Source organism: Esox lucius, chromosome 11 (assembly GCF_011004845.1).
Source record: "Esox lucius isolate fEsoLuc1 chromosome 11, fEsoLuc1.pri, whole genome shotgun sequence".
NCBI lineage: Eukaryota > Metazoa > Chordata > Actinopteri > Esociformes > Esocidae > Esox > Esox lucius.
Window position 1 is genome coordinate 20,537,567 of NC_047579.1, and position 12,553 is coordinate 20,550,119.

Below are 12,553 nucleotides of genomic sequence, written 5' to 3' on the forward strand. Positions count from 1 at the left end.
ATATTATATTTATTTTATCAACCCCTTCCCAGATATAATTATGGCAATGCTGTTAGATCATTAATCCAGACATTATCTCCTAGCGAAGTACATGACAAGTACATGTATATGTAGCAAAAACTTTATACATTTACAGACAAACAAGAACATATATGTAAAAATATTTTATTTATCACCCACCTCACTCCCAAGTTGGTCAACAGCACAGAAATGAATATCTGAAATGTGTGGGACATCTTACCAGCAGGAAGGATAAAGTGTCAAATCTCATCTAGTTAACTCCAATGAAATTGTAGGTCTTCAATGGCAATAGCCATGATAAAGTTATTGTTTCCACTAGTAGAATTCTATCCTCCAATCATTGACATTTTGGTTTCAGCTATCAACTGATCAAATTTAGAAATGTTATCAATCTGGCCATTTTACAAATAATTAAAACAAGAACACAAGCCAATATGAATGCCTTACTTTTCATTGGGTTATTTTCTTCTCAAATAGTGAACAATTGTGAAATGATGAAGATAAGAAAACGAACTATGAATTGAAACAAATAAAAATAATATTATCCAACTGACAAAATACAATCACACAAGCAAAGACGGACACTTTACTCTTCCTTGTTGACAGAAATGAGTCTTGAGTGGTCTTCAATTCTATCTTCACTTTCCTCGGCCGTTGGACCCGTTGCTGCACCTGGATATGGACATAAAAAAAAACAGTTTTAAAACAGTGTCAACCATTTGATTCAATTCGTTCATAATTTATTTACCATCACTTTTACAATTTTGTCAAATATCTTGTTGAATCATTACTTGTGGAACTCATAGTAAAAAATATTAACATTTCAGTACATGTGAGGTGAATCGATGTTAATCTGTGTTTGAAAAAAGTTACCAAACAAGCTAGTAAGTAGTTGACTTACTGTACTGTAGCTTGCTAACGTTTGAGCTAACGTTAGTTGGCTTGCTAGACCGTACTGTAATTCGATGGGAACTACCAAAGTTATTTTAGCTATATGACTGATAGTTATCTGCTTTGTAAATAAGTTAAATACGCTTACCTGAGATTCATTGTCCAGAAATTATGACGGTGCTCCAGAAATGATGTCGGCTTAACAAACTAAACTGATGAAAAAGGAGATGTCCTCTCAATCTGACAGATTTGGAGCGCTTTTGCAAAGAAAAGCCATGCTAATAGACTCCTACCCAAAAGGACTAAGTGCTGTAATAAAATCAAAAGGTGCTTCAAAAAAGTATTAGTTTAAGGGTATGCACACTTATGCAACCAGGTTATTGTGAGTTTATTTTTTTTTCCTCTCAACGATTTCAGTTTGTTTTTCAATTGAATTGTTCACGCTATGGGTCACATTAAAGATGGAAAAAGTTCTGACATGATTTATCTTTGTCTCATTCTTTTACATCACAAGAACCTGGCATTTTAACAGGGGTGTGTAGACTTTTTATATCCACTGTATATAAAAATTATCAAATGTACAATCCCCATAAACACAACCCTAGAGGTTCTGACCCCACCAGAGGTTAACATATGATATAATATACTTTATTGTCAATTTTAATGAAAATGTATTGTTTGAAATTAGCATACAAACACAACAGAATATCCTGTGTAACATGCATTATGCAAAACGAGTCAGTCAATTTACAATTCACCAATTTCCATTTGTCTGTCTTATTCACTGTTCAGTAGCCTGATGGCTTATGGAAGGACACTTGCTTTGCCTGATTCACGCTGAACCGTGGGAGGTTGCTTCTCTTTGATGGGCTCAAAACAATAGGAAAAGTTGTGTGGAGTCCTGTATGATGTGCTTGACTTTTCCCAAAACTGTTTGTCATAGAGCCTTTTCAACACAGAGCTTGGACCCCAGATCCACAGTCTGCCTGAGGATGCCAGCTGCATCCAATGTGCCAGGCCAGGAATAAGAGGTTTCTCACAATATGTGGCGGGTATAGTAGTTGGAGAATATCTGTGAGGTAAATTTCTGTTTGATCAGGCTGTGCAGGAGATTCAGTAGGTTAAATTTTCTGTTAATCCTCTGTGTTGGATTTCAAATGCATTGTGCAGTCAACAATGTGTCCCAGGTACTTAAATCATGCTACTCTATCTGCTTTGTGAGTAGTTGATTTTGAGTGTGAGGTAACTGTTATTAAACGAGTCATGAACCCTGTTTACTTCTTTTTGGAAATGTAGTGCAAGGTTACAACCACAACTTTGAATACTATTACATTAGGTGATGAAACAAAAATGGCTTACAAGGTATGTTCAAATAAAGCTGAACCTAAGATAGTGAAACTTGAAGTTGATCTAAAAATGTTTGGAATACTGGCACTTCTATTAACTTATCGCAGCATCAGCTCAAGGTCATGGTTTCAGTGGTTTTACAACGCGTTGGGCTTTAAACCACACATTAGCTGCCCTCTGTCGGAAAACAGCTTGACCAATTCCCAGGTTTATAGTGGTGCCAAACATATAGAGCGACATAACTGTGTAGAAGATATAATCATCAAAGAATGTTGAGGACAGAGTATTGCAGAAGTAATCAATGAAGAACCACAGCGCTGTAAAGAAGTAGAGGATTCCCTGAAGGATACCAGTAATGGTGACTCTCATCTGACTGTGCAGTCGAGTAGAAGAGAAGACGGTGCCGCTCTCCTTCATGCTCTTCATGTGTGTGTGCAAGTAGCGCACTGTGGCACCGCTCGACCCAACCATCACACACAGGCAAATAAACACGTAGATAATTTTCAAAAAAACATTTGATGTTGATACGACCAACAGGGCATCCAATGGAGACGCAGCGTCCGTTGTTTTGGGTGCTGTGGTTGTGTTTCTAAGCAGCATATTTTTGATGGAGACCGTTGTTGTGAAATCTGTGGTATTTGTAGGACCATTGCCTGGGTAATAACATGTCCTTACAGCCCCAACAGCAAGATCAAACAAAAATAACACTCTGTCAAGTAATAGTACCCAGTAGATTATGCTTTTAATCTTCCTCTTCAGCCAGGTGAAAAGAGCCCGCTGGGATGGGACTATCTGGGTGTAGTAGAAAAAATTCAGCCACACAGAGGTTGACATGCTAGTTAATGCCATGTACACCATTATCAAATAAGTAGCAGAGAAAAACTCTAAACTGGATGAAAGCATCAACAAGCATTGGACTGCTATGAGAGAGAACAGGTAGCCAGTTGTACAGAATACCATAGATCCCAAGAGCAACTTCACAGGCTGTCTGAGTCCCTCTGATTTCTCTGGACAGAGCAAACAGAAGGTGAAAAATATGTTTGCAAAGATGTTCAAAAACGTTAGAGGTCCATTGACTATTTGGAATAACAAGTCATCCATCTTGTTTTAAAAATGCGCACAGTTTGTTTGCAGTAAAAGCATAACTTTTCTCTAAGTCTTTTGTGCTCAAATGCTGGAGACACTAAACAAAGGGAAAACTCTCAGGCGGCAAAAAGGATTTACATTGCAGATAGATGCAAATGATTAAGGTGTAACATCAACCCAATAGGCCAACATTGATATGTTATATGGAGGTGATTTAAGCTTATTAGGTGCTGATGCAGGATTATATCACCTCTGATCAATTTATCTAAGACTATAATTTGCACCAGACCAGAACTTTCAGACAATAAAGTCATGCCCTGAAAATAAAAATGTTTGAACTCTTTAACATAAGGTGAGATCGAAAAAACGAGGGCAGAGCAAGAAGAGACATTAAATTGTGATGAAAACACGGCATTGATTTAGGTCAGTGCTGAGCAGTGGCATATTCTTTTTAATTTTTTTTAACAAATATCTACTTGTAGCTGGATTTCCAAACCTTTGAAAATGTTCTGCTCTAGCATTAATCACTTGTACATGTTATCAAAGTATCAATACACCAAACCTCAATGACTCCTAAAAGAAAATACAATGGCAGACAATTTCTCTTGCTTCAAATCCTTAACCAGTAACACTTACCTCTATGAAGGTTATCTAAAAATGTTATGTAGAGTTTAAAACCTGTGTCCCAATAACATTGTTGCCCTACTAAGTAATCACAGCCACTTTCTAATAAAACTGCTCAGCTAGTCAATGTCAAAAACTCTTGCGTGATGACAGTGATAACTAGCTAACATTAGTAAACCAGTATTACACATTGGAAACTACTCATAACCAGTTAATTTTCAGACATACTGTATGTTCAAAATATGACTAGCTAGTTAATGCATATTTACATTCAGAGTTGGGTAGGTTACTTTTTGTAATCCGTTACAGTTCTACTGGATTACCCAAACTCAGTAACGTAACCTGGTTACTTTGAGAGGCATTAGAAGACAAATTGAACACCTTTTGTAGGACCAATCAATGTTAGAATTTACATAGCTGGCCAAAAACAGAAGTTACATTTTACCTTATGGGATATGTACAATACAGTGCATTTGGAAAGGGTTTCTAAACCATTGCTTTCTACTTCAGTATGATTGGGCTAAGTCTCAACAATGACATATGTTCAGTCATTCGAAATAATCCAAAAACCCTCGATCTTCCAGAATCTGACTTTTTATCTGAACATAACCAAAATTCTTAGGAAGTGTTAGCCTATTCTGTTATTTGTGTTTTAATTATGTTTTACATTGTTGAAAAATAAAGGATAAGGATATTGACATTATTGTATATAAAAATCGAAAATTCCATAGCTTTTTTCATGTATACAAAATTTGCAATGATCTGTTGTTTTCTTCCACAGCCACCAAGATTGTCAAAACCTGCTAAGCTTAGGGTTAGGTTTATATTAAGTTTTAGGATAAAGTTAGGATAAAGGTTAGGGTTAGTATATGCAGTGGGGAGGTCAAGTATTTGATACACTGCCGATTTTGCAGGTTTCCCTACTTACAAAGTATGTAGAAGTCTGTCATTTTTTATCATGGGTACTCTTCAACAGTGAGTAACGGAATCTAAAAAATCCAGAAAATCACATTGTATGATTTTTAAGTAATTAATTAGCATTTTGTTGCATGACAGAAGTATTTGATACATCAGAAAAGCAGAACTTAATATTTGGCACAGAAACCTTTGTTTGCAATTACAGAGATCCTACGTTTCCTGTAGTTCTTGACCAGGTTTGCACCTACCAACCAGTAAGAATTACGGCTCTCACAGACCTGTTTGTTTTTCTTTAAGAAGCCCTCTTGTTCTCCACTCATTACCTGTATAAACTGCACCTGTTTAAACTCGTTACCTGTATAAAAGACACCTGTCCACACATTCAATCAAACAGACTCCAACCTCTCAAGAATGGCCAAGACCAGAGAGCTGTGTAAGGACATCAGGGATACAATTGTATACCTGCACAAGGCTGGGATGGGCTACAGGACAATAGGCAAGCAGCTTGGTGAAAAGGCAACAACTGTTGGCGCAATTATTAGAAAATGGAAGAAGTTCAAGATGACGGTCAATCTCCCTCGGTCTGGGGCTCCATGCAAGATCTCACCTCGTGGGGCATCAATGATCATGAGGAAGGTGAGGGATCAGCCCAGAACTACACGGCAGGACCTGGTCAATGACCTGAAGAGAGCTGGGACCACAGTCTCAAAGAAAACCATTAGTAACGCACTATGCCGTCATGGATTAAAATTCTGCAGCGCACGCAAGGTCCCCCTACTCAAGCCAACGCATGTCCAGGCCCGTCTGAAGTTTGCCAATGACCATCTGGATGATCCAGAGGAGGAATGGGAGAAGGTCATGTGGTCTGATGAGACAAAAATAGAGGTTTTTGGTCTAAACTCCACTCGCCGTGTTTGGAGGAAGAAGAAGGATGAGTACAACCCCAAGACCATGTATCACGAGATCTTGGCCAACAACCTCCTTCCCTCAGTAAGAGCACTGAAGATGGGTCGTGGCTGGATCTTCCAGCATGACAACGCCACAGCCAGGGCAACTAAGGAGTGGCTCCGTAAGAAGCATCTCAAGGTCCTGGAGTGGCCTAGCCAGTCTCCAGACCTGAACCAATTAGAAAATCTTTGGAAGGAGCTGAAAGTCCATACAGCCACGAAACCTGAATGATCTGGAGAAGGTCTGTATGGAGAAGTGAGCAAAAATCCCTGCTGCAGTGTGTGCAAACGTGGTCAAGAACTACAGGAAACGTATGATCTCTGTAGCTGCAAACAAAGGTTTCTGTACCAAATATTAAGTTCTGCTTTTCTGATGTATCAAATACGTATGTCATGCAATAAAATGCTAATTCATTACTTAAAAATCATTACAATGTGATGTTCTGGATTTTTGTTTTAGTATCTGTCTCTCACAGTTGAAGTGTACCTATGATAAAAAATTATAGACTTCTACATGCTTTGTAAGTGGGAAAACCTGTAAAATCGGCAGTGTATCAAATACTTGTTCTCCCCACTGTAGTTAGTTAAAATGGTACTGATAGTCAGTAGATTCTTTGTAGAGCCTCTACAGATACACTTTTGGGATCCTCAAAATAGTGCTACCTCAAACCCTAAAGCCTAGTATTCACTTAGTTAACCAATGATCCTAAAGCCTCATCCTACAGCAGTAGGCCTCATGAACATGGCCCCGGAGCCAAACTGACTATAGCCCTCTCCTCACATACACACACACAACCCTCAACTGGACAAATATATAACCCCTCCCACATACACACAGAACCCTCAATTGGAGGAGGGTATATCTGCAGACCACAAGTCGCGGGCATAACTTAATATGGGGGTTCTTTAATATTAAGTTACACCCATTGACAGTTTCCATTGGTGTGGTGTTTTTTATTACGTGCATGCAATTCTGAAGGAAGAATTACAGGGTCAGTGACGAAGATTTGGGTAAGTGCTTCCATATGACATCCTTTGGCTAAATATATATATTCAGGGATAGTTAACGTGTTCACAAAGATGGCTTATCTACTAAATTCTTTGAATCTGAGATTTGAATAGCTTGCCAGTGACAGAACACAGAAAACACGACAACCCTTATAGCTACGTTTAAACATAGCTAGCTACTTGATGAGGTAGGCTACTTGTTAGGCAGCTCTAGTCAATTAGGGTACGTTATAACTAGCTAAAGATGCATGATGCACCTGTCACTCTATGCAAGCAGGCAAGATCCATTTATTTTTTAGCTTCATATACACCATGTTGTCATTATTTAGAAATGTAAACTAAATAATAATTTGTCATGGCCATCTTCTATGCAGTGGTGTAAAAAGTTAAAAGTAGAAGTATTTGGCTGTGTTCACCAGTTTTGGGAAGTTGCTAAGGATGAGCTTAATTACTAACTAACCAATTACCTTGATTGATCATTTACACACTTCCTTTAAAAATGTTTGATCACTAGTTAGTTTTGAACTCCCTTTACCTGATTACTTAGATCTTAATTAGATACTTCCCTAAAGTGGTGAACACAGCCGAAACCAGTTGAGTACTTTTACTTTTGTACTCCTCTAGTTCTATGTGATTATTGTGGTCTTTCATTTCAGTTGCCAAGATGTGTTGTTGACCTGGGGGATGCTGTTGCCTGTGTAAATGCCAACACAGGCCTTTTCAGGTGACCGGGTCACCCCTGAATGATGAGGAAATACAGGGTGCTGTGCAGATGCTCAGAAAGGCCTCAACTCTAGAGGAAGAAAAAGAAGCTCTCTCCCCATTCATGTTTTTGTTTAATAATTATGAAGAAACTGAAACATTCATTGATGAAATAAACAAAAGAGGACTTAGTGATAATTTTGAGCTTCTCTGTTAATTATTTTTGTTGTTGAGGATACCTAAAAGCTGTCTTTAAACCATCAGCTAAAGCTGCTTTCCACACAACAAAAATTACAAGATCCAGAAAACAATACAGTTTGACGAGACAAAGGGACAAGAAACATCAGTTGTTTAACAAGATAAACTGGACAGTGATTTGGAAGTGTTCACCTGGCCATACAACATGATAGGATGAAACCAAATCCTACAGAATCTGGGCAAAGCTGAATACACAGTACATAAAGAAACAGTTTAGTTTTGTCAGTGTTGGAATGTACTGTTTTTAATATTTGATCGGGTGATTAAATGTTTATTTATCTAACTGGCATATCATTTAATTTAGTATTTTTAAGTTATGCCATTAACTTCATGCTTTTGGACTACATTAATTGACTTTCAGTAATGTCTGTTGTGCTCTTTTGGATCTGTTCTACTTGTAATTTATGTTATTGAATCAACTTTTAGATAAGGGTTAAATTAGACCTCAGATAATCAATTCCAAGACATGTAACACTTATATTCCTCCCAACAATTTTTGTATATATATTTTTTTCATAAACACGTAATTACTTTAGAATTAAAATGTGCTTGTTCCAGGCACCCCTGAATTTTTATTTATTTCTGTAAACAGATGTTGACCTGACCTCTACATGATGCATATTGAAACTTGCCAACTTTCTGCCACAGGCTATTGAAAATTCAACACTTCCAGTTACCAATTTCAACTTTCTTGAACAATGCTGTTAAATTGAACAGTGCAACCCAAAAGAAGGAGAAACCATTACAGTGATTTGTATGAGAACTGGTCAGATCTACACAGCAGAACCCACAGGTCTCGGCAAAGGTCCTTCAGAACAGTTTAGCTGACACTGAAGTTGTTGCCCACATTTCAACCACACAATGTACCTTACACAGCATGTTCACATTTGTGTAATACGTTTATCGATGGAAAATGCATAAATGGTAATCCTGTATAAACTTGTGCAAAAGGGAGGCCTGATTCACTTTGTAAAATTCAGAGCTCAGATCAAGTATATTGTAACTGCAATAAGCAGCATTCTCAACCAGCAACCTCCTAATGATGGCCCTCTACTGTATCACATATAATCAAGCAATGGCTACTCAAAGAAAAACTGACCATGGCAGGCATAGTGAGTATGACATGTGCATGTGTATGTATGCATATGTCTGTATTATAACTGCACTCAGCAGCTTTATAAACCACTCGTGTCTCATTCTTGACTGTAACCAAAACATTTTAAACTATTTTTAGAGGCACTTCAGTCTTCAAATGAATATATTTCAGTTGTATGTTATCAAACAATTTTAATCCTGAAAGAAAATACAATTAAATGGTATTGGAAAATATCATTTAATTTTACTTAATTGGTACAAGCATAATCAGACTAGAGCTCTTTTTCAACATGTAGTCAAAGCAAATACACTTTAGTTTTCTATATCAATGCTTGAACTGCTTGAACCTAGTATTTTATCTTGACAAAAGATATTGAATGAAATCACATGGACTCTGAGATAAAGTTGTAACATTAGTTAACTCTTCTTCCACCATTAGCCCACTCAACGTAATGACGTCATACCCATACATGACACCTAGCGTTGAACCGTTTGTCAAACCAGGATGTCCACAAACTGACCAATGGCGAACATCAGTGGGTGTAACTAAATATTCAGGAACCCCCATTTAAACTGACCAATGCCGAACATCAGTGGGCATAACTTAATATTCAGGAACCCTCATATTAGGTAACGCCCCCGACTTGCGGTCTGCAGATATACCTTATTGCTAAATAGGTATATTATTTTTTTGTAATTTATTAATGTTCAGTTTACTGTTTTTATGCTCAGTCCACTGTTCTTATTTGTTTTGTTTCTTTTGTACAAAATCGCTGCACCAACGGACCAGAACAAATTCCTAGTTTGTTGTTGAACTTACATGGCAATAAAACCCTTTCTGATTCTGATGATATTCACTTGGTGTATGGAGTATCTTTACAGTAATTGTACAATTACTTACATTACCTTTTAATGATTTATATTATTATAATACTTTTTAAATCCTGAATAAATTAGGTGTGGAAGGAAGTTATGTAACATCTCAAATAAATGAAACACTAACATATGGTTTGACATCTGAGTTATAATCAGACTATATTTGAAATTGTATTACAAAAAAAAATAAAAATCCCATTATTGATCTGGCCCAGTGCTGTTTGTCTTCAGAGGCAAGCCAGCCGTGGGGAACAAGTGGGTATTTCCATCTGTTTTTGAGATGCAAACAAGTTATGGGACATTGACCCTATTTGCAAACTCTCTATTTCCATTTACACCCGTCCCAGGAACCTTGGTTTGACTCTGGACAACATCCTGTCTGTCTCCACAAACAGATGAATGCTAATAATCTGGGCATCTCTGGACTAGTGTTGGTAGTATATATCTAAATGTTAAATGTTAAATCTAAATGTTATATCTAAATGTGTCGCCAAGTGTAAAGCTAAATATTTAGAAAATATTCAAATCCCCAAGGAAACCCCGCCCACTGCAGTGGCTTCAAATCGTGCTGCACCGCGCGATTTGTAACCAAACTTTTACATTCGGCACCCCATAGCCTTGATTGAGTGTTTCACTCTAACCAACACAACCCTGTTACTCATATCGAAGTACTCAAGACAAATTAATTTCAAAGTTTTCTGTTTTTAACTAACGCCACATTCCACAGCTAGCATCTATTACTGAGAAAAAGCTAACATTAGCATTGATTTACAACCCTGTTACCTGCAACCCTGTTACTATAATTCAAGTAACATTCTTGCACTACAGTAACAGGGTTGTATCGCCTTCAGTTCACACAGAAGGGACCATCTATTATCTATACTAAAATTAACACTGGAACCGCTTAATCCCACAGATGACCACATAGGACCCCATACACAGCACACCAGAAGTGCAGTGGCACTATCCTGAGGTTGTGGGGAAATGGTGTGCCCTAGTGTATGACCACTTCATTTACCATGGGATCATCCAAGAGGTGAATAAGACCCACTGCCATGTGAAATGTATGCATAGAGTCGGGTAGGGCCCCATGAAATCCGTAAAATCTTTTCTCTAAATAATTTTCTTCAGTTTCAATTTATCAGAATTCTGTGTTTTATGATTTACGCAAATGTTATCGTCAGTGTCTAATAATGTGAATTAAAAAAACTTCAACAATTTAACATGATATAACAGTACACTGGTAAAGATTCAACACAACATTGCAATATTTTTTATCATGGCAAGTAATTCAAATTTAAAGTGTAAACACAATATAGATACAGTGATAGTTAACTAGATGGAGAGGCTAATAGGTTCTAACATTATGCATGGCTATATTTCACCACGATAGCTCATGGAAGATCACAATTTGCATGCCGATAATTCACATTCCAGAATGTAGGCCATTGCTACAGTATAATTATAGGCACACAGGGTAGGTGAGTTTGACCAAGGCTGCTATCATTTTCAGGCAACTCTTCTCCCCTTCTCCCGTGCTTCATTAGAAATGGCCGTAGCTTTCTTAGCTTTGCTATGGGCACAGAGCCGCAAAGTCCTGAAGAAATCATCGTCTTGAATCTGCTGATGTGTTTGCACTAGTAATGGTCGTTTGAAGAGGCATGCTCTGGCTAATACGGTGCTTTCCCTTGTTCTTCAAATGGGCTTCAGACAAAGTGGTCATTGCATATTTTTATGTGTCCAGTCAATAGTATGTTGATAGAATTTGCCAAACAGCTCAATAATACTCCTTCGGGTATTGATTGCCTCTCAATTTAGCGGTTAGGGTGGAATACAAGAATTTTTTTCAAATTTTTTTTTTCTAAAAGTGAAAGCCAAGTTACTGTATGAGGTGACGTAAGGGTCCAACCCACGACTGACCCCCGCCCCTCAAAAACACCCCAATCGAACACAGAATCATCTCTCTAGGCCTACTCATCTGTAATTTTACAAGTATGAAATAATTTAGGGGGATGTATTCCTATCAGTTTCAGCCAACTTTCGCATTGTGGTAATCATAAAATAATTGTGGGGGTAAAACTTTCTGGCCGTTGAGAGACAATCTCCTTTGGTTTCCCTTTGAGGATGTGCTGACTCTCATTCCTCACAAGTGAGGTGTGGGATACTCTGGCCAGTCACTAAAATGAAATCTGAAGGTTGAAAAGTTGCGGGGAACAAGCTTTGTAACTGAGACGGCAACACTAGGTAAGGGCATGCTAGTCAATCATTTATCATTTGTTTGTTTATGCTGAAATAACAAGGAAACTGTAAGGAAAGTTCCACGAAACAATACAGAATGTGTTATTACCCATCAACAGTTGATATGCTGCACTCCTGTATTTCCTGACATTATTGTTATTTCAGCACAATTCAATTGTTAAATTCCCCTTTATTTAAAATGTGCCCCTGCAAACTAAATCAAAGATCATTCCTCCTATTTCCATGTAATTGACCAGTACTTTTGTTCTGCATAAAAATGTATCCGTACTATAAAACATACAGGTTGCAGCAGTGGCGTCGTATCTTTTATGAATAACCCCAGATCTCAAATGGAATAATAATAATAAAAAAAAGAGGCCCTGATCTATTTATCTATAATTATGACAATGGATACATGTACGCCGCTAGCATGTACATCGAAATATTTCGCGTGTACATTCAAAACCCTGTACTTTCTGTCCCGGGCGTGGCGGGAGGGTGGGCTAAGTCACAAATGTATTGGGATCCTAGTGACACCTCTG